Genomic DNA, 22423 nt, shown 5'->3' on the forward strand with positions numbered 1-22423 from the left:
CTCCGTCAGCGGGGCTCTCCGCCGGCGGGATTCTCCGTCAGCGGGGCTCTCTGTCAGCGGGGCTCTCCGCCGGCGGGATTCTCCGTCAGCGGGGCTCTCCGTCAGCGGGGCTCTCCGCCGGCGGGATTCTCCGTCAGCGGGGCTCTCCGCCGGCGGGATTCTCCGTCAGCGGGGCTCTCCGCCGGCGGGATTCTCCGTCAGCGGGGCTCTCCGCCGGCGGGATTCTCCGTCAGCGGGGCTCTCCGTCAGTGGGGCTCTCCGCCGGCAGGATTCTCCGTCAGCGGGGCTCTCCGCCGGCGGGATTCTCCGTCAGCGGGGCTCTCCGTCAGCGGATTCTCCGTCAGCGGGGCTCTCCGCCGGCGGGATTCTCGGTCAGCGGGGCTCTCCGTCAGCGGGGCTCTCGGTCAGCGGGGCTCTCCGCCGGCGTGATTCTCCGTCAGCGGGGCTCTCCGCCGGCGGGATTCTCCGTCAGCGGGATTCTCCGTCAGCGGGATTCTCCGTCAGCGGGGCTCTCCGCCGGCGGGATTCTCCGTCAGCGGGATTCTCCGTCAGCGGATTCTCCGTCAGCGGGGCTCTCCGTCAGCGGATTCTCCGTCAGCGGGGCTCTCCGTCAGCGGATTCTCCGTCAGCGGGGCTCTCCGCCGGCGGGATTCTCGGTCAGCGGGGCTCTCCGTCAGCGGGGCTCTCGGTCAGCGGGGCTCTCCGCCGGCGTGATTCTCCGTCAGCGGGGCTCTCCGTCAGCGGGGCTCTCCGTCAGCGGGGCTCTCCGCCGGCAGGATTCTCCGTCAGCGGGGCTCTCCGTCAGCGGGGCTCTCCGTCAGCGGGGCTCTCCGTCAGCGGGGCTCTCCGCCGGCGGGATTCTCCGTCAGCGGGGCTCTCCGTCAGCGGGGCTCTCCGTCAGCGGGGCTCTCCGTCAGCGGGGCTCTCCGTCAGCGGGGCTCTCCGACGGCAGGATTCTCCGTCAGCGGGGCTCTCCGTCAGCGGGGCTCTCCGTCAGCGGGGCTCTCCGTCAGCGGGGCTCTCCGCCGGCGGGATTCTCGGTCAGCGGGGCTCTCCGTCAGCGGGGCTCTCCGTCAGCGCGGCTCTCCGCCAGCGGGGCTCTCCGTCAGCGGGGCTCTCCGCCGGCGGGATTCTCCGTCAGCGGGGCTCTCCGTCAGCGGGGCTCTCCGCCGGCAGGATTCTCCGTCAGCGGGGCTCTCCGCCGGCAGGATTCTCCGTCAGCGGGGCTCTCCGCCGGCGGGATTCTCCGTCAGCGGGATTCTCCGTCAGCGGGGCTCTCCGTCAGCGGGGCTCTCCGTCAGCGGGGCTCTCCGCCGGCGGGATTCTCCGTCAGCGGGGCTCTCCGTCAGCGGATTCTCCGTCAGCGGGGCTCTCCGCCGGCGGGATTCTCCGTCAGCGGGGCTCTCCGTCAGCGGGGCTCTCGGTCAGCGGGGCTCTCCGTCAGCGGGGCTCTCCGCCGGCGGGATTCTCCGTCAGCGGGGCTCTCTGTCAGCGGGGCTCTCCGTCAGCGGGGCTCTCCGTCAGCGGGGCTCTCCGTCAGCGGGGCTCTCCGCCGGCGGGATTCTCCGTCAGCGGGGCTCTCCGTCAGCGGGGCTCTCGGCCGGCAGGATTCTCCGTCAGCGGGGCTCTCCGTCAGCGGGGCTCTCCGTCAGCGGGGCTCTCCGCCGGCGGGATTCTCGGTCAGCGGGGCTCTCCGTCAGCGGGGCTCTCGGTCAGCGGGGCTCTCCGTCAGCGGGGCTCTCCGTCAGCGGGGCTCTCCATCAGCGGGGCTCTCCGTCAGCGGGGCTCTCCATCAGCGGGGCTCTCCGTCAGTGGGGCTCTCCATCAGCGGGGCTCTCCATCAGCGGGGCTCTCCGTCAGCGGGGCTCTCCATCAGCGGGGCTCTCCGTCAGCGGGGCTCTCCGTCAGCGGGGCTCTCCGTCAGCGGGGCTCTCCATCAGCGGGGCTCTCCGTCAGCGGGGCTCTCCGTCAGCGGGGCTCTCCGTCAGCGGGGCTCTCCGTCAGCGGGGCTCTCCGCCGGCGGGATTCTCCGTCAGCGGGGCTCTCCGTCAGCGGGATTCTCCGTCAGCGGGGCTCTCCGTCAGCGGGGCTCTCCGTCAGCGGGGCTCTCCATCAGCGGGGCTCTCCGTCAGCGGGGCTCTCCGTCAGCGGGGCTCTCCGCCGGCGGGATTCTCCGTCAGCGGGGCTCTCCGTCAGCGGGGCTCTCCGCCGGCGGGGCTCTCCGTCAGCGGGATTCTCCGTCAGCGGGGCTCTCCGTCAGCGGGGCTCTCCGTCATCGCGGCTCTCCGCCAGCGGGGCTCTCCATCAGCGGGGCTCTCCGCCGGCGGGATTCTCCGTCAGCGGGGCTCTCCGCCGGCGGGATTCTCCGTCAGCGGGGCTCTCCGCCGGCAGGATTCTCCGTCAGCGGGGCTCTCCGCCGGCGGGATTCTCGGTCAGCGGGGCTCTCCGTCAGCGGGGCTCTCGGTCAGCGGGGCTCTCCGTCAGCGGGATTCTCCGTCAGCGGGGCTCTCCGCCGGCGGGATTCTCCGTCAGCGGGGCTCTCCGCCGGCAGGATTCTCCGTCAGCGGGGCTCTCCGTCAGCGGGGCTCTCCGCCGGCGGGGCTCTCCGCCAGCGGGGCTCTCCATCAGCGGGGCTCTCCGCCGGCGGGATTCTCCGTCAGCGGGATTCTCCGTCAGCGGGGCTCTCCGTCAGCGGGGCTCTCCGTCAGCGGGGCTCTCCGTCAGCGGGGCTCTCCGTCAGCGGGGCTCTCCGCCGGCGGGGCTCTCCGTTAGCGGGGCTCTCCGCCGGCGGGGCTCTCCGTCAGCGGGATTCTCCGTCAGCGGGGCTCTCCGCCGGCAGGATTCTCCGTCAGCGGGGCTCTCCGCCGGCGGGATTCTCGGTCAACGGGGCTCTCCGTCAGCGGGGCTCTCGGTCAGCGGGGCTCTCCGTCAGCGGGGCTCTCCGCCGGCGGGATTCTCCGTCAGCGGGGCTCTCCGTCAGCGGGGCTCTCCGCCGGCGGGATTCTCCGTCAGCGGGGCTCTCCGTCAGCGGGGCTCTCCGCCGGCGGGATTCTCGGTCAGCGGGGCTCTCCGCCGGCGGGATTCTCGGTCAGCGGGGCTCTCCGTCAGCGGGGCTCTCCGCCGGCGGGATTCTCCGTCAGCGGGGCTCTCCATCAGCGGGGCTCTCCGTCAGCGGGGCTCTCCGTCAGCGGGATTCTCCGTCAGCGGGGCTCTCCGTCTGCGGGGCTCTCCGCCGGCGGGATTCTCCGTCAGCGGGGCTCTCCGTCAGCGGGATTCTCCGTCAGCGGGGCTCTCCGTCAGCGCGGCTCTCCGCCAGCGGGGCTCTCCGCCAGCGGGGCTCTCCGTCAGCGCGGCTCTCCGCCGGCAGGATTCTCCGTCAGCGGGGCTCTCCGTCAGCGGGGCTCTCCGACGGCAGGATTCTCCGTCAGCGGGGCTCTCCGCCAGCGGGATTCTCCGTCAGCGGGGCTCTCCGTCAGCGGGGCTCTCTGTCAGCGGGGCTCTCCGTCAGCGGGGCTCTCCGCCGGCGGGATTCTCCGTCAGCGGGGCTCTCCGTCAGCGGGGCTCTCCGTCAGCGGGGCTCTCCGCCGGCGGGATTCTCCGTCAGCGGGGCTCTCCGCCGGCGGGATTCTCGGTCAGCGGGGCTCTCCGTCAGCGGGGCTCTCTGTCAGCGGGGCTCTCCGCCGGCGGGAATCTCCGTCAGCGGGGCTCTCCGTCAGCGGGGCTCTCTGTCAGCGGGGCTCTCTGTCAGCGGGGCTCTCCGCCGGCGGGATTCTCCGTCAGCGGGGCTCTCTGTCAGCGGGGCTCTCCGTCAGCGGGGCTCTCCGCCGGCGGGATTCTCCGTCAGCGGGGCTCTCCGCCGGCGGGATTCTCCATCAGCGGGGCTCTCCGCCGGCGGGATTCGCCGTCAGCGGGGCTCTCCGCCGGCGGGATTCGCCGTCAGCGGGGCTCTCCGCCGGCGGGATTCTCTCAGCGGGGCTCTCCGCCGGCGGGATTCTCCATCAGCGGGGCTCTCCGTCAGCGGGGCTCTCCGTCAGTGGGGCTCTCCGCCGGCGGGATTCTCTCAGCGGGGCTCTCCGCCGGCGGGATTCTCTCAGCGGGGCTCTCCGCCGGCGGGATTCTCCGTCAGCGGGGCTCTCCGCCGGCGGGATTCTCTCAGCGGGGCTCTCCGCCGGCGGGATTCTCTCAGCGGGGCTCTCCGCCGGCGGGATTCTCCGTCAGCAGGGGCTCTCCGCCGGCGGGATTCTCCGTCAGCGGGGCTCTCCGCCGGCGGGATTCTCTCAGCGGGGCTCTCCGCCGGCGGGATTCTCTCAGCGGGGCTCTCCGCCGGCGGGATTCTCCGTCAGCAGGGCTCTCCGCCGGCAGGATTCTCCGTCAGCGGGGCTCTCCGCCGGCGGGATTCTCTCAGCGGGGCTCTCCGCCGGCGGGATTCTCCATCAGCGGGGCTCTCCGCCGGCGGGATTCTCCGTCAGCGGGGCTCTCCGTCAGCGGGGCTCTCCGCCGGCGGGATTCGCCGTCAGCGGGGCTCTCCGCCGGCGGGATTCTCCGTCAGCGGGGCTCTCCGCCGGCGGGATTCGCCGTCAGCGGGGCTCTCCGCCGGCGGGATTCTCCGTCAGCGGGGCTCTCCGTCAGCGGGGCTCTCCGTCAGCGGGGCTCTCGGTCAGCGGGGCTCCCCGTCAGCGGGGCTCTCCGCCGGCGGGATTCTCCGTCAGCGGGGCTCTCCGTCAGCGGGGCTCTCCGCCGGCGGGATTCTCCGTCAGCGGGGCTGTCCGTCAGCGGGGCTCTCCGCCGGCAGGATTCTCCGTCAGCGGGGCTCTCCGCCGGCGGGGCTCTCCGCCGGCGGGATTCTCCGTCAGCGGGGCTCTCCGTCAGCGGGGCTCTCCGCCGGCGGGGCTCTCCGCCGGCGGGATTCTCCGTCAGCGGGGCTGTCCGTCAGCGGGGCTCTCCGCCGGCAGGATTCTCCGTCAGCGGGGCTCTCCGCCGGCGGGGCTCTCCGCCGGCGGGATTCTCCGTCAGCGGGGCTCTCCGTCAGCGGGGCTCTCCGCCGGCGGGATTCTCCGTCAGCGGGGCTCTCCGTCAGCGGGGCTCTCCGCCGGCAGGATTCTCCGTCAGCGGGGCTCTCCATCAGCGGGGCTCTCCGTCAGCGGGGCTCTCCGTCAGCGCGGCTCTCCGCCAGCGGGGCTCTCCGTCAGCGGGGCTCTCCGCCGGCGGGATTCTCCGTCAGCGGGGCTCTCCGCCGGCGGGATTCTCCGTCAGCGGGGCTGTCCGTCAGCGGGGCTCTCCGCCGGCAGGATTCTCCGTCAGCGGGGCTCTCCGCCGGCGGGGCTCTCCGTCAGCGGGGCTCTCCGTCAGCGGGGCTCTCCGTCAGCGGGGCTCTCCGCCGGCGGGATTCTCCGTCAGCGGGGCTCTCCGCCGGCGGGATTCTCCGTCAGCGGGGCTCTCCGCCGGCGGGATTCTCCGTCAGCGGGGCTCTCCGCCGGCGGGATTCTCCGTCAGCGGGGCTCTCCGCCGGCGGGATTCTCCATCAGCGGGGCTCTCCGCCGGCGGGATTCTCCGTCAGCGGGGCTCTCCGCCGGCGGGATTCGCCGTCAGCGGGGCTCTCCGCCGGCGGGATTCGCCGTCAGCGGGGCTCTCCGCCTGCGGGATTCTCCGTCAGCGGGGCTCTCCGCCGGCGGGATTCTCTCAGCGGGGCTCTCCGCCGGCGGGATTCTCCGTCAGCGGGGCTGTCCGTCAGCGGGGCTCTCCGCCGGCAGGATTCTCCGTCAGCGGGGCTCTCCGCCGGCGGGGCTCTCCGTCAGCGGGGCTCTCCGTCAGCGGGGCTCTCCGTCAGCGGGGCTCTCCGCCGGCGGGATTCTCCGTCAGCGGGGCTCTCCGCCGGCGGGATTCTCCGTCAGCGGGGCTCTCCGCCGGCGGGATTCTCCGTCAGCGGGGCTCTCCGCCGGCGGGATTCTCCGTCAGCGGGGCTCTCCGCCGGCGGGATTCTCCATCAGCGGGGCTCTCCGCCGGCGGGATTCTCCATCAGCGGGGCTCTCCGCCGGCGGGATTCTCCGTCAGCGGGGCTCTCCGCCGGCGGGATTCGCCGTCAGCGGGGCTCTCCGCCGGCGGGATTCGCCGTCAGCGGGGCTCTCCGCCTGCGGGATTCTCCGTCAGCGGGGCTCTCCGCCGGCGGGATTCTCTCAGCGGGGCTCTCCGCCGGCGGGATTCTCCGTCAGCGGGGCTCTCCGCTGGCGGGGCTCTCCATCAGCGGGGCTCTCCGTCAGTGGGGCTCTCCGCCGGTGGGATTCTCCGTCAGCGGGGCTCTCCGCCGGCAGGATTCTCCGTCAGCGGGGCTCTCCGCCGGCGGGATTCTCTCAGCGGGGCTCTCCGCCGGCAGGATTCTCCGTCAGCAGGGCTCTCCGCCGGCAGGATTCTCCGTCAGCGGGGCTCTCCGCCGGCGGGATTCTCTCAGCGGGGCTCTCCGCCGGCGGGATTCTCCGTCAGCGGGGCTCTCCGCCGGCGGGATTCTCCGTCAGCGGGGCTCTCCGCCAGCGGGATTCTCCGTCAGCGGGGCTCTCGGCCGGCGAGATTCTCTCAGCGGGGCTCTCCGCCAGCGGGATTCTCCGTCAGCGGGGCTCACGGCCGGCGAGATTCTCTCAGCGGGGCTCTCCGTCAGTGGGGCTCTCCGCCGGCGGGATTCTCCGTCAGTGGGGCTCTCCGCCGGCGGGATTCTCCATCAGCGGGGCTCTCCGCCGGCGGGATTCTCCGTCAGCGGGGCTCTCCGTCAGCGGGGCTCTCCGCCGGCGGGATTCTTCGTTCTGCCGGTAGCGGGTTTACCGGTGGAGTGGGGTTGCGACAATGGGAAATCGCAATGGCAGGTGGCGGGAACGGATAATCCCGCTGCCGGCAAGGCCGCGCCACCCAGGAACGCACGGCTGGCGGACTGGACAATCCCGCCCATTGTATCTTATTTTGTTACAATAACTCTTCCTGGGGTTTTTGTTTCCATGGGAAGCGCTTTTGCCTTTTCTCTTTGATTCCCACCCTTCTTATGTTTCCGTCTTCATTTGCTCTTTGAGGCTCGGCTGTGTATGTCTAGCAGTTTCTGGTGTCAGGTCGGGGTTTCTAAGCTTTTCTTTATTTCCTGTGGCTTTGGGTCAAAATGAGGGGTTAAAATCAGCAAGGATCCAATCGCTGCTTAGCAGCTTTCAGCAGTAACTTTGAGTGAACACATTCTGCCCCCACAAACATGATGGGCCGAAGGGCCTCCTTTAGTGCTGTAAAACTCTATTTGTCCACATTTCTGTCTGGCCAGTCAACTAACCATCCAATGTTGGGTTGATTAAACAATTTGAATTTACCACCTTAAATTACCAGAGATGAGTCACTTGATCCCACCATCGTACTGGAGGAAATGCCGAAGGAGCTAAGTCAGTGTGGGTTCAGGGAACCCAGCTTGGCCTTTCCACATCAGAACACTTGAAACTAAAAGAAGCCAAGAAACTATTAGTCATATGTTCTTGGGGCTATCGAGTTATTACTACATAGAAGGAAGCCATTCAGCCTAAAGAGTGCATGCCTGGCTCTCTCTCGACCAATGCCTCTATTTATAAAGCCCAAGATTCCATTCGCATTGCTAACTATTCTCTCAATATCTTGCACCTTTCTGCAATGTTCTTTATCCTAGAACCAGGGAGGCAACACACTGTGAAAAAAATACCTCCCACTAGCTGATTGTACAAGGACTGGGGGGCGGGGCGGGCACAGATTTAAGAGTTTAGCCGAGAGTTGCAAAGGGAGGGTGGGGGAGAACTTCTTAAAGCAACGAGGTGATGGATCAAGGACCTCACAGGGCAGAAGTCCCACCTGCCCAGAGCTGCCAGCCAATCAGGGATCAGCAGCTGTACTGTACTCGGCACCACCATTGAGAACGTGATGCCAATCTTATCCCCTCCAAGGCCTCAGGTCGCAGAGGGACCCGAGCACAGGTGAATGATGGGGGTTGAGGAGGTGGGGGTGGGGGTGGGGGGGGGGCAGTGGTCCCACCTTCCCAATGTTGGGTCCATCAAGTGGCTTTGAACGAGGCTCCCCCACACCCCAACCCCTCCCCTGCACCCTGATCCCACAATCAAATTCATTGACGTTTGCATGTCATGCTCGCGCTTGGTGAGTCTCCCACTCGCCACTGGGCTATTAACAATGAGGGATTTGAGTCCCTTATTGGGAATTCATTTCCCACTTATAAGCTACAGGTGGTGGCAGAGTGGGGGAGCAGGCCATCCACGGGCCTGCCTACCCCCTGCCTGATTAAATGAGCCACCCCCCCCCCCCCCTCCCCCCCACCCACGACTCACCAGGGGGATGATGCACAATAATCTGCCCATGACTCATTCTTTTTTTTGGGGGGTTGTGGGGGGCGAAACCCAGGCAATCACGGGGAGAATGTGCAAACTCCACACGGACGGTGACCCAGGGCCAGGATCGAACCTGGGACCTCGGTGCCATGAGGCAGAAGTGCTAACCACTTGCGCCGCCGTGCTGCCCGGCCATGACTCATTCTTGTCCTCCTGTTCTCACCCTTGGCCTTCTTCAGCTCAGTTCCTCTCAGCAGCTTCTCGATTTTTCTCGCTTGTGACCTGGCCTCCCTTCCTTCCCTATCTTTTCTCTCTTTTCTTTTCGATCCTTGCTTTTTCTTGTGCGTTCTCTTTCTCTTTTTGTTTTCAAACGCCATCCTTGATTTTATGTTTTCAGTACAAAGTAGCGCTGGCTGCCCAATCAACACAGTCCCCTGTTCTTGACCTCGGATGGTATTACTGTTGATTTTTTCGACATTGAATCACGAGTAGGTGATGGCAACATTGGGGAGATTTTGAGGTAACATCACAGCTGAACCAACGTCTATGAGGCGACTTCCAGTCATTGCACCAGCAAACCAACATTGATTACGCCACCTGCTCCCTGTCACCCTGCTTTCTCACACCATTGGTCACATCTTCCAATGACATCAGCCCTTATTATTACAAACATTCATTAAAAAAAAGGAACAACAAAAATAGATTTTTTTTCAGTGTTTGGGTTATAGAAGTTGGCTATGCAGATAAAGTTTGCCCTGAGAGGATCGGCTCAAGGGTTCACCAGGCGGTGGCAGCCATTTCTCGACTACCTAGGGGAACGTTAGAGGGAAGACAGATGACCAGCAGCAACCCAGGGGGAAGGGGGGGGGGGTTTAGTTTAGTTTAGGTCAAAGATAAAGGGGTTTTGTTACTTGTGTATTGTTAAAAATTTCTGTATTGTTATTGTTGCGTTTGCTTTGTAAGAGGGGGAAAAATTGTTGTTTGGGAAAAAAAATTCAATAAAACATATTTTTTTTTTTAAATAAAAGTTGTCTACATGGTGATATTTGCTCGATATGTTAACTTTTATTGTTTTTTTTTCAATTGATGCTATCCAGAAACAGGAGTGGGCCATGTGGGCCTCTTCGAGCCTGCTGCATCATTCAATGCCTCTCAAAGAATCGACTATTGATTCAACTTCCCTGGGCGTCTGGTGGAGCCAGTTTCAATCCTGGATTTCAAAAGACAATTGGACCATTATCTGAAGAGAACAGAAATTGCGCGGCTCCGGGGATTGTGGGGGGGGGGGGGGGGGGGGGCGGGCGGGCGGGGGGGGGCGGGCGGGGGGGGGGGGTGGCAGACAGGGAATGAGGTGAACTGCTGTTGCAGGGAGGTAGTAATGGCCTCCTTCTGTGCTGTAACCATTCTATAGAACAGTACAGCACAGAACAGGCCCTTCGGCCCTCGATGTTGTGCCGAGCATTGTCCGAAACCAAGATCCAGCTATCCCACTCCCTGACATTCTGGTGTGCTCCATGTGCCTATCCAATAACCTCTTGGAAGTTCCTAAAGTGTCCGACTCCACTATCACAGCAGGCAGTCCATTCCACACCCTAACCACTCTCAAGAACCTACCTCGGACATCCCTTCTATATCTCCCACCCTGAACCTTATAGTTATGCCCCCTTGTAACAGCTACATCCACCCGAGGAAATAGTCTCTGAACGTCCACTCTATCTATCCCCCTCATCATCTTATAAACCTCTATTAAGTCGCCTCTCATCCTCCTCCACGCATTTATCGCCACATCAATAGGTCCGGTATAAAAACACAAATCGTCTTCTTGAACAAGAACTGGGTAATCCGACGTCAGAAACGCCTTGCGTGCTCACGTCCCCCCGCCTCACACACAGGAACATTTCCCTCTATGATTCCATGTCACTGGAAAGATCATGAAAGTATAGCCATATACCAATCCCAGCTCATCCATTCCAGATAGATTCTCTAATGCCCTGTGACAGCACCTAACAGGAAGGAAAGCTGACAGGCAATGTGTGCACAGCAAGATCCCATGAACAACAATAAGGTAAGGGCCAGGCAACTTTATTTTTTGATGTCACACTGAGGGATAAATATTAGCCCCTGCTCATCCTCGGAATTATTCCTTGGGACCTTTTACATCCACCTGAGGGCAGCACGGTGGCACGGCGGTTAGCACTGCCGCCTCACAGCGCCAGGGACACCGGGTTCAATTCCAGCCTCGGGTGACTGTCTGTGCGGAGTCTGCACGTTCTCCCCGTGTGTGCTTGGGTTTCCTCCGGGTGCTCCGGTTTCCTCCCACAGCCCAAAGATGTGCAGGTTAGGTGGATTGGCCATTCTAAAATTGCCCCTTCGTGTCCAAAGATGTGTAGGTTAGGTGGGGTAATGGGGTTACGAGGTGATGGGGATAGGGTGGGGGAGTGGGCCCAGGTAGAGTGCTCTTTCAGAGAGTCAGTGCAGACTCAATGGGCCGAATGGCCTCTTTCTGTGCTGTAAGGATACTATGGTTCTATGGCAGACAGGTAATAGTAAAAAGGTGATATGATTGGCTGAAAAGTTCGGCTCCCTCATGTAATGGGTCTCAACCTGGTTCCACACCCCGATTATTACATGAAACTACATACAATGTACAGCACAGAAACAGTCCCCTAGCATTCATGCTCCATACGAGATTCCACCCACGCTTATTTATCTAACCCTATTGGCGCAGTCTTCTATCCATTCTCATCGTTCGCTTATCTAGCTTTCTTGAAATCCATCTATGCCATTTGTCTCAAAGTTTTTTTTAAAATTTAGAGTACCCAGTTATTTTTTTCCAATGAAGGGGCAATTTAGCGTGGCCAATCCACCTAACCTGCCCAGCTTTTGGGTTGTGGGGGTGAAACCCACGCAGACAAGGGGAGAACGTGCAAACTCCACACAGACAGTGACCCAGGGCCGGGATAGGCATTTGTCTCAAAGTTGTCTAATGATAGCACATTCCACAATCTCACCATTATCTCCTGAATTCCCCTATTGGGTTTATTGGTAGCTAATTTATATTCGTGATACGGCATGGTTGTAAAGTTGCTCCCACCAAATCAAAGCCCTTCATAATTTTGGAAAGCTGTATCGGGTCATCGCTCAGTCTGCTATTTTCTAGGAAGGGGGCCCAGACTGTTCATTTTCACAAAGACAGCGAGCATAGATTATGTCATGTAAACTGACACCAAGGTGTAGAGAGACAATACACCTGTGCACTGCTTTGCAGTGTGTCTGGCCAATGTTATCAGACTGTGTGGGATTCCTTGCCAACACGCAGATCAAAGTTGAAGTTTTGTGGATCGCTGCCAAGACAGCAGACTAAAAATCTGTGGGCTGACGGTGTGGGCGAACAGATCTGTTGGCGCTAGCATCATAAGAGAAAAATGGCAAAATCTCCTGATGGCAGCCAATTCTTTCCTCCTCCCCTGCCCCCGCACTCCTTCCATTTCGATCACACTGACAGACGTGATAGTGGTCACACAGGGAGCTCTGTCAACACAGCTCGCAGCCTCTGTCAAAATAGGTCGGAGCCTGTTCACCTGCAAAATGTTTATCCTGGCAAAGTACTGGGCACCTGACGACACTACGAGCTAAAAAACATTTATCCGACTCATCCCTCTGATTCAGATCCTACTCCAGAAGATCTGAACTGAAATTCAAGGCCAGGGTTGAAGGAGTGTTGCTGCATTGTCAGGGGTTCCACCTTTTCAGGTGTTATGTTAAATCGGGGCCCCACTGCCATCTCAGTGCGATGTAAGAGACTCGAAGGACATTGCTATGTAGAAGAGTGGTAGCGGGTTTGGCGGTGGGAAGTAGAGTGGGGAGGAAAGGGAGGGCTGGAATGGTTGTCCTTCCTGGTGCCTCAGCCAACATTTCTCCCTCAACCAACATCATTTAAACAGGTTATCCGCCATAGAACCATCGAATTCCTACAGTGCAGAAGGAGGCCATTGAGTCTGCATCGACCGTCCGAAAGAGCACCCCACCTAGGCACACTCCCCCGCCCTGTCTGCATAAACTCACCTGACTGCACCTCTTTGGACACTAAGAGGCAATTTAGCACGGCCAATCGACCTAACCCACACACTTGGACTGTAGGAGGAAACTCGGAACACCCGGAGGAAACCCACGCAGACGCGGGGAGAACGTGCAAACTCCACACAGACACCCAATGCTAGAATTGAACCTGGGCCCCTGGCGCTGTGAGGCAGCAGTGCTAACTACCTGGCTACCCCTTCTGTCGATGTTTGAGGAATCGTGCCTACATTACATCAGTTACTATCCTTATTTGGTTGTAAAGTGCTTTGGGATGACCTGTGATTGTGAAATGCACTGTATAAATGCAAGTTCTCTCTTCTATTTGGTGTTGATTGCTGATGTCATCCAGTATGACCCAAATTATCACAACAAACCCTGTGAGTTTCCTGGGTATCATGTGATTTGCTGCTCGGGGATGGGGCATGCGGGGGCAGGAAGCACTGGAAAGCCAGATATCTGATTGGAGATGCGATGATAACAAATCCCTTTTCACATTGAGCAAAGAGCAATGGGACAAGCTGCCATCACGTTGCATCTTGCGCCCCCCAGTGGCCACACTGACTCCCCGTGGCCCATCAGTGAACTCCCGAGAGCTCAAGCTCAACACCCTAAAGGGTTTCAGAGTGAAATTGTGCAGCCAGAGGCAGCAATATTCCGTCAGCCTGCAAAAGTGCTTTGCCCTCTATTGTCAGTTCCAAATGACAAATGTCATGAAACAAGACAAACAGAACTACTGCAAACTCATTTCAATCTTAAAATTGGTTGGGGCTGACAAGAGTTGACCGAATTAACTCTTCTGAGTGAAACTTCCCCTGTTGGACTTTTCCTGAGTTAGAGGCTGTTGCTGAGCTGGATTGGAGTCCGATCACGTGCTCGGGTGATGATGCTATTGGAACTTGGTCTTCATGTCCAATAGTTAATTTCTTAAGAAGCTCATGAGCTTGGGACATTCTTTCAGTGTCATCTGATCCGAGGCAAATTAAACACCCTGGTCATGTTCAGAGAGCGGTAGCGAGTGGGAATCGCTGGGTGTTTTCCGCTAGCCGACATGGCCAGGTCGTCACCAGTATCTAACGTTAATTAGGGCACTTAATGATGTCGCACGGGCTTCACGCCGCAAATGACTGTCCCGCCGGCTGATTCACCGGGACCGCGCCCGGCAGCTCCCCGCTAACGAGGGGGAGCAGCACATAAACCGATCTCGCAGAGCAAACCCCACACAGCAGTCAGCTCTGGTGCTATAAGAAGCTCAATGACCTCCACTGGGCCGCAAGGGTGAGTTGGCATCGAGCCCCTGGCACCGATCCCGCCTGCTACTCCCCCCCCCCCCCACCCCCCCCCGGTGACCCTGCACCTGGCTCCGTACCCCCCCAGCACAAGACTTTGACATGCCCCAGCACACCCTTGCACCCACCAGTACACCCCACCCATGCCTAACAGTGGTGCACCCGTCTGTTCCCCGCCACGCAGTGCGGCCAACATTGTTCGGGTGGTGACCGCAGTGGAAAATCTGGAGCATGACCCAGTGCCATGAGTGGTGGTGTCCAAGGTATGGCTCAGTCAGTGACAGCCATAGCTGAGCACCTCAACAGCATGTCTGTGTCGCTGGGGGGGTCCCAGTCTCAGGTGGCCCTTTCCCAGGCGCTGCAGTCTCGGGTGGGAGTCACTATAATTCTCCCGAATCCACCACCGCTGACAACAGCGCGTCTCGGCACATGTCACCGCCAAGTCAGACGGGGTCCTCCAGCCCCAAACCCTCCAGAGGACTCCCGCCAGGGACATCAAAGGCCACGGGATGCGGTAAGCAGCAGGCTGCCTGCACCCCTGATGTTCATCCTGGGGGCACACCTAGACGTGGCGGTGGAGCATGGAGGGATAAGCAGATAAAGGATCACTGGGAGGGTATGGGGGGGGGGGGGGGGGGGGGGGGGGGGGGGTGGGCAGCACCATTGGGAGCTAGGGACAGGTGGGGAGTCACTATTGAACACCATTAAAGAATGTTACACCCGACACATGTGAAGCCTTTGTCCTGTTATTACGCACTACGGCCCGGCTGCAACACCCCTTCCGCACCCCCCACCCCCCTCCCCACTCCCCAGGTAGCCCTTTGTGAGCGCAGGTCAGAGTGAAGACATGTACAAGAACTCTATAGCCCAATAATCTGATATCCCAAACTCCACACGGATGCACAGTGGTTAGCACTGTTGCTTCAGAGCTCCAGGGTCCCAGGTTCGATTCCGGCTTGGGTCACTGTCTGTGTGGAGTCTGCACGTTCTCCCAGTGTCTGCATGGGTTTCCTCCGGGTGCTCCGGTTTCCTCCCACAAGTCTCGAAAGACGTGCTGTTAGGTAATTTGGACATTCTGAATTCTCCCTTTGTGTATCCGAACAGCCGCCGGAATGTGGTGACTAGGGGTTTTTCACAGTAACTTCATTGCAGTGTTAATGTAAGCCTACTTGTGACAATAAAGATTATTGTTACAACTGTCACTTAAAAAGAAGTCATCATTTTCCAATTCAGTCTGAATCTCATGTCGTGCCCACATTTTTATTCTCATCATGGTTTCAATTAATTTTAGTTACTCGGTAATACAAAACATCAATAATGAAGCTACAGATTTGCCTCTGCTCCTGGTCCTCAATTCTGTCTCATTTGTATTCGACAAAGGAAGAACTTGAATTTACAAAGGGCAGCTCACTTGGTCGGCACATCCCAAAGCATTTCATGTTAGTTATGTAGGCAAACACTGACGACCAATTTGCGCATAGAAAGATTCCACGGACCGCGAATGAGACAAGTAACCAGTTTACCTGTTCTACTGCAGGGAGGAATGTTTGCTAGGATCAGTGCTGGAACCTTTGCTGTTCGTAGTAGATATAAATGATTTGGAGGAAAGTGTAACTGGTCTGATTAGTAAGTTTGCAGACGACACAAAGGTTCGTGGAATTGCGGATAGCGATGAGGACTATCAGAGGATACAGCAGGATTTAGATTGTTTGGAAACTTGGGCGGAGAGATGGCAGATGGAGTTTAATCCGGACAAATGTGAGGTAATGCATTTTGGACGGTCTAATGCAGGTAGGGAATATACAGTGAATGGTAGAACCCTCAAGAGTATTGACAGTCAGAGAGATCCAGGTGTACAGGTCCACAGGTCACTGAAAGGGGCCACACAGGTGGAGAAGGTAGTCAAGAAGGCATACGGCATGCTTGCCTTCATTGGCCGGGGCATTGAGTATAAAAATTGGCAAGTCATGTTGCAGCTGTATAGAACCTTAGTTAGGCCACACTTGGAGTATAATGTTCAATTCTGGTCGCCACACTACTAGAAGGATGTGGAGGCTTTAGAGAAGATGCAGAAGAGATTTACCAGGATGTTGCCTGGTATGGAGGGCATTAGCTATGAGGAGAGGTTGAATAAACTTGGTTTGTTCTCACTGGAACGACGGATGTTGAGGGGCAACCTGATAGAGGTCTACAAAATTATGAGGAGCATAGACAGAGTGGATAGTCAGAGGCTTTTTCCCAGGGTAGAGGCGTCAATTACTAGGGGTCATAGGTTTAAGGTGCGAGGGGCAAGGTTTAGAGGAGATGTACGAGGCAAGTTTTTTATACAGAGGGTAGTGGGTGCCTGGAACTCGCTGCCGGAGGAGGTGGTGGAAGCAGGGACGATAGTGACGTTTAAGGGGCATCTTGACAAATACATGAATAGGATGGGAATAGAGGGATACGGACCCCGGAGGTGCAGAAGATTTTAGTTTAGACGGGCAGCATGGTCGGCACAGGCTTGGAGGGCCGAAGGGAGACCTCCCTGTCCTTTCTTGATGAGGGCAATCTTCAAGCTCCAGCTGAGCAAGCTGACAGGAGCTCACATCATCATCTCGCCTGAAGAATTAAACTCACAAGGGTCTTGAACAGAGCGAAATAACCCCCCCCCCCCCCCCCCCAACACCATCCCTAAATCTGAAGTGAGTGTGCAGGTCTCCAGTAAGTGATGTGAACTCTCAATTGGAGAAGGGTGCTGGAAGATGGAATGTTATTTATCAAAATATCATCCACAGGCTAATTAACCTAACAGATAACCAGGAATCCTGCAGCGTTCCTCATGCTTAACTCGACCACAGCCTATTCCTCAGTCTTTCTGATAAGTGGATGAATTGCTCTAATTCAATTTCACCCCTCCGACCTTTCCCAGGACATGACTTTTAATTAAATTCCTCCAAAGTACTGTGATTTGCTATGAATTACCCAGCGTGGGTGTGGTCGTCTAGTGGTTAAGGTACAAAATTAGCGTTGGTATAAATATTGCATATGTATGGAGATCACAAGTTCAAATCCCTCCCTGGTAAATTTGAAAGTGGATTTAATAAATCTAGAACATGGGAAAATAATTGATGCTCTGTTGTTATAAAGCCATCCTTGTTCATTAATGTCTTTCTTTATAATATTGCCTTGCCAGTGCTGCGTATGTTCCAAAAAACAATTTTAAAAATATGCGGCCCACTGGAAAGAAACTTGGAAAACAATTGCTTTGTTATATCAGCCCATAAACTGGGTAATGTTACTTTGAACATCATAACATTCTTTATTCCCCTTTTGAAACGGTGCCTACTTCCGACTGCCCGCTGCATAATACCGTTATTGATTACAACAGGGCCACTTCGTTCCAGAAATCGTTACATCCAAACATGTACAAAAGAGCTGAATTCCGGAGATGAGAGTGAATTCCCCTCACATCAATGAAGCATTTGACCAAGTGTGGCATCAAGGAGCCCCAGTAAAGCTGAAGTCACTGGAGGGTAGTGTCCAACAGGTTTATTTGGAAGCATAAGTTTCCGGAGCGTAGCTCCTTCATCAGGTGAACTCATCAGGACTTGTGGGAGGAAACCGGAGCATCCGGAGGAAACCCACGCAGACCGTGCAGACTCCGCACAGACAGTGACCCAAGCCGGGCACTGAACCTGGGACCCTGGAGCTGTGAAGCAACAGTGCTAACCACTGTGCTGTCATGCCAGCTACACCATTCCCATCACCGTTCCTTCACTGCCATGGGATCAAATTCCTTGAGGTCCTTTCCTAACAGCACTGTGGGTGTACCTACACCACACGGACTGCAGCGATACAAGGCGGCAGCTCACCGCCACCTTCTCAAAGGCAATTATGGATAGGCAACAAATGCTGGCCCAGCCAACGACACCCACATCCCGTGAACAAATGAGTTTGAAAAGTTGACTGCTTTTCATCTGAAGCTGAATTCTCCATGACGGCTGAGTATGTTGATCAGCTGTGCTGTTGTTGTGTCGCAAAAGACCAGGCAGATTCCTGGCTCAATCTACAGTCTAAGCTAACCTAAATGATCTTGAGCGGGGGCAGGGTTACAGTGTGCCCCATTCCTCCTGAATCCACAGTTGGGAACTCAGAAAGTGGGTAGGATTCTCAAAGTAGCAATCCCTAATGGAAATGGACCCTAATGTGAATGCCAATTGAGAATAGGATCAGATTCAACTGGCAGCCCGTGAGTCTGCAAAGGAAGAAGACTTGCCTTTCTCTGACACCACTCGCAGCTTCAGGGAATCCTAAAGTGACATGAAGCCCATAAAGTGTTCTTCTGGACTGCAGTAATGTAGGAAATGCAGCCACCAATTTGTACACAGCAAGCTCCCACAAACGTCGCGGAAATGACTAGAAACCCCCATTTAGTGATGTTGATTGAGGGAAAAATATTGCCAAGGGCACGAGGAATAGCTGCTCTTATTCAATAGCACAATGAGATCTTTTACATCCATCCGGGAGGCCAGATGGGCTCTGGTTTTACATCTAATCATAAAAGATAAGAACGATCAGAAAGACAAATTCCAATAGTACAACGTTTACTACAGATGTTGGGTTAAATGCTGAAGTTACTGGATTGAAACCCAAACTCACAACGTTCTGACACAAGGGAGCTCACTAACAAGCCACAACAGGCATCAATGAAAGACTAGACAGCACTTAGCGGAGGGAAGGAAATTGTAAAATCTAAAACAAGCACAGTAAGTAAAAGTTCTAGCTGATATTTTAAAGGGCGATTCAGCAACCCCTCGCACCCAGTGGGAAAGCCCGGCTTACAAAAAGCTGTGGGTCAGAACTGGAGCGCAGGTCTGATGTTTCTGAGTGGGATTCCTTAGGCATGGGACTCTGGGACATTGAAACAGAACACGAGGAGGCCATTCTGCCCCTCAAATTTGTTCTGGCATTCAATACAATCTGTGCTTAATTCCATGTACCTGTCAGGGTTCTAGATCCCTTAACATCGGTGTCTAACAAATATCTATCAATGGCAATTTTGACATTTCAATTCACCCCCCCCCCCCCTCCCAACTTTAAGGGAGAAAAAGTTCCAGATTTCTGCTCCCCTTTATGTGCAGGATAGCTTCCTGATCATCCTGCCTCCGATTTCAAGCTTGTGTCTGAACTCTCCCTCGCCAGAGGAAGGGGTTTCACTCTATCTACTCCATTGTCAACACAAAACAATGCAACCTTTTCCTATTTCTATCCATTGGGTTACTGATATGTTCCATGATTTCGGTTTATCATTGGGAAATGGGCAACACCGGCAAGATAATATCTATAGAGGTCAGAAAGGGCTCTGTGAGCATAGGTCTCTAGAATGACCTCATCACCCATTAAAATGCACATTTGGGTTGGGTCCAGCTGGCCATCACTCCCCCACTCAGTATATTTAGGAGATTTGTAAATCCCTTCATATACACAGAAGCAGATGGTTCTCATCCTTGAACTATAATGTGCTGTAAACGGGCTCCGTGTTGAGGACCAGGTGTACCAGGAGTAACGGGCGGCACGGTAACACAGTGGTTAGCACTGTTGCTTCACAGCGCCAGGGTCCCAAGTTTGATTCCCGGCTTGGGTCACTCTGTACGGAGTCTCTCCACGTGTCTGCATGGGTTTCCACCGGGAGCTCCGTTTTCCCCCTGAATTCTCCCACAGGGATGATTCGCCAGGGAGAGGATGAAGGGGCCAGTTTAAACAATCCTTTCAAAGGCCAGTTCAGTTACTATTGGGTCAATGCACACACACACACCCACCTCCCAGCAACCCCCCCCCCACACACACACACACACCCACCTCCCAGCACGCCACCCCCCCACACCTCCCCCCCACACACACACCCACCTCCCAGCAACCCCCCCCCACACACACACACACACACCCACCTCCCAGCAACCCCCCCCACACACACACACACCCACCTCCCAGCACGCCACCCCCCCCACACCTCCCCCCCCACACACACACCCACCTCCCAGCAACCCCCCCCCCACACACACACACACACACCTCCCCCACACACACACACACCCACCTCCCAGCACGCCACCCCCCCACACCTCCCCCCACACACACCCCCACCTCCCAGCAACCCCCCATGCACACACACACACCTCTCCCCCCCACACACACACACCTCCCAGAACCCTCCCCCCCACACACACACACCTCCCAGCACCCCCCCACCCCTCCCCACACACCTCCCAGCACACACACCGCCCAGAACCCCCCCCACACCTCCCAGCACCCCCCCACCCCTCCCCCCCACACACCCACACCTCCCAGCACCCCCTCCTCCACACACACCCACCACCCAGCACCACCCCCGACACACCCCCCCCCCCACACACACACACACAAACTCCCAGCACCCCCCACCCCTCCCCCCCACACACACACTCACCTCCCAGCACCCCCCGACCCCCCCCCACACACACAACCTCCCCCCCACACACACCTCCCAGTACCCCCCACCCCTCCCCCCCACACACACACTCACCTCCCAGCACCCCCCGACCCCCCCCCACACACACAACCTCCCCCCCACACACACCTCCCAGTACCCCCCACCCCTCCCCCCCACACACCTCCCCCCCACACACACACACACACCCTCTCCGCCCACACACACACACTCCCCTCCCAACACCCCCTCTCCGCCCACACACACACACTCCCCTCCCAACACCCCCTCTCCCCCCCCACACACACACTCCGCTCCCAACACCCCCCGCCCCCTCCACACACACATAATCTCCCCCCCCACACACACACACACCTCCCAGCACCCCCCCCACACACACACACCTCCCAGCACCCCCCCCCCACACACACACACACACCCTCTCGCCTCCCACGCACCTCCCAGCACCCCGCCCCACCCCCCCCACACACACACACCCTCTCGCCTCCCACACACCTCCCAGCACCCCGCCCCACACCCCCCCCCACACACCCCCCCCACACACCCCCCACACACCCCCCACACACCCCCGACACACCCCCCGCCACACACACACACACACCTCCCAGCACCCCCACCTCCCAGCACCCCCCCCCCACACACACACCTCCCAACCCTCCCCCACACACACCTCCCAGCACCCCCCCACACACACACCTCCCAACCCCCCCCCACACACACACACCTCCCACCACCCCCCCCCACACACACACACCTCCCAGCACCCCCCCCACACACACACCTCCCAACACCCCCCCCCACACACACACACTCCCACAAACACACCTCCCAGCACCCCCCCCCACACACACACCTCCCAACCCCCCCCCCACACACACACACCTCCCAGCACCCCTCCCACACACACATACACACCTCCCAACACCCCCCCCCACACACACACACACACCTCCCAACACCCCCCCCCACCACCCCACCCCCACACACACACACCTCCCAGCACCCCCCCCACACACACACCTCCCAACCCCCCCCCCACACACACCTCCCAGCACCCCCCCCACACACACACCTCCCAACCCCCCCCCCACACACACACACCTCCCAACCCCCCCCCACACACACACCTCCCAACCCCCCCCAACACACACCTCCCAGCACCCCCCCCCCCACACACACACCTCCCAACCCCCCCCCCACACACACCTCCCAACCCCCCCCCCCCACACACACCTCCCAACCCCCCCCCCACACACACACACACACCTCCCAACATCCCCCCCCCCCCCCCCGCCCCACACACACACAGTCTTTCAGGTAAGTAGCGGCCGGAGTTTCAGGAGCTCTTCCCCTGCTCCTCCGAATAGTTCATCTTTTTCCAGGCTCCCAGCTGAAGGAAGCTCTCCCCCCCCGGGAGTCAACATCGGTTTCTGTGCTCAAACCACTGGAGCTGGACTGGAACCCACAACATTGTTGCTCAATGTGATGGACAGGTCGGTGTGGGGAAGGTGTAATGGACAGGGTGGCGTGGGGAAGGTGTAATGGACAGGGCGGCGTGGGGAAGGTGTAATGGACAGGGCAGCTTGGGGAAGGTGTAATGGACAGGGCGGCGTGGGGAAGGTGTAATGGACAGGGCAGCTTGGGGAAGGTGTAATGGACAGGGCGGCTGTGAAGCAATTGTGCTATCCACAATGCTACTGTGCTGGCCCGTGTGGGAAAGGTGTAATGGACAGGGCGGCGTGGGGAAGGTGTAATGGACAGGGCGGCGTGGGGAAGGTGTAATGGACAGGGCGGCGTGGGGAAGGTGTAATGGACAGGGCAGCATGGGGAAGGTGTAATGGACAGGGCAGCGTGGGGAAAGTGTAATGGACAGGGCAGCTTGGGGAAGGTGTAATGGACAGGGCAGCTTGGGGAAGGTGTAATGGACAGGGCGGCGTGGGGAAGGTGTAATGGACAGGGCAGCGTGGGGAAAGTGTAATGGACAGGGCAGCTTGGGGAAGGTGTAATGGACAGGGCAGCTTGGGGAAGGTGTAATGGACAGGGCAGCATGGGGAAGGTGTAATGGACAGGGCGGCGTGGGGAAGGTGTAATGGACAGGGCGTTGTGTTCATATAATTTACAGTGCAGAAGGAGGCCATTCGGCCCATCGAGTATGCACCAGCTCTTGGAAAGAGCACCCTACCCAAGGTCCACACCTCCACCCTATCCCCATAACCCAGTAACCCCACCCAACACTAAGGGCAATTTTGGACACTATGGGCAAT

Source organism: Scyliorhinus torazame, chromosome 12 (assembly GCF_047496885.1).
Source record: "Scyliorhinus torazame isolate Kashiwa2021f chromosome 12, sScyTor2.1, whole genome shotgun sequence".
Classification (NCBI taxonomy): domain Eukaryota; kingdom Metazoa; phylum Chordata; class Chondrichthyes; order Carcharhiniformes; family Scyliorhinidae; genus Scyliorhinus; species Scyliorhinus torazame.